Here is an 856-nt window from a genome sequence, read left to right on the forward strand (position 1 = left end):
TAATAGTATGGTTAAGCAGTGTAGCCATAACTTAAAAATAAACAAAACATTCCCTGTGTTCGGATTAATTTGCAAGCTACTACACAAGATTGCACCACGGTTGGTATTTGTTCAAATTTAAAATAAATAATTAACTACACAAATTTTAGTATTTTTCAAAATGTAGAATCGTGAGGTATATTATCAAAAATCTATTTGGTGATTTCCTAGTTTCTCAAATTATATTTTTGAGGGAGTATTTGAAATTCAAATATAGGATAAGAAGAAAGTGACAACTGCTAGAGAATTTAATTAATTAATCGCTATTTTTTTTTTTTTTTTTTTAATTTTGATTTTAATAAACCAGGCAGCTGTATGGCAGGAGTACCAGCTGACATAGAATGGGCTCAGAGGTACGAAATTGCCTTTTTTTTGAGATGACAAAAAAAGTTTGTTTAATTATTAACGGCATTCTCTTTAATAAATATTTCAAATTAATTTTTGTCGATACTTTGCAAAGATTTGGTTTTAATCAGAATTAAGTATTATTAAAATATTATTATTTTTATATACAAATGAACATGAAATTTAATTTCTTTTATTATTATATTTTTTTTTTTTGTATGGATAAATGTCTATACCTATAAAGCAACATGGCCTAACAGACGACTTATTCATAAACGCCCAGCAAACACTTCTGAAGATAAATTGAACAAAATTTGTGTTCATGTTCTTACGGTGTAAGTGCACTCTAAGAAAGAATTTTTTGAAATTCCAAGTTTAAAGGGTTAACATGGAATAACAAGAAATTTACTATATATATTTTTTTTTTTAATTTCTAGTAACAAATAAAGATATCAACTTAATTTTTGGTGTC

This window comes from Lycorma delicatula, chromosome 1 (genome assembly GCF_047948215.1).
Source record: "Lycorma delicatula isolate Av1 chromosome 1, ASM4794821v1, whole genome shotgun sequence".
Classification (NCBI taxonomy): domain Eukaryota; kingdom Metazoa; phylum Arthropoda; class Insecta; order Hemiptera; family Fulgoridae; genus Lycorma; species Lycorma delicatula.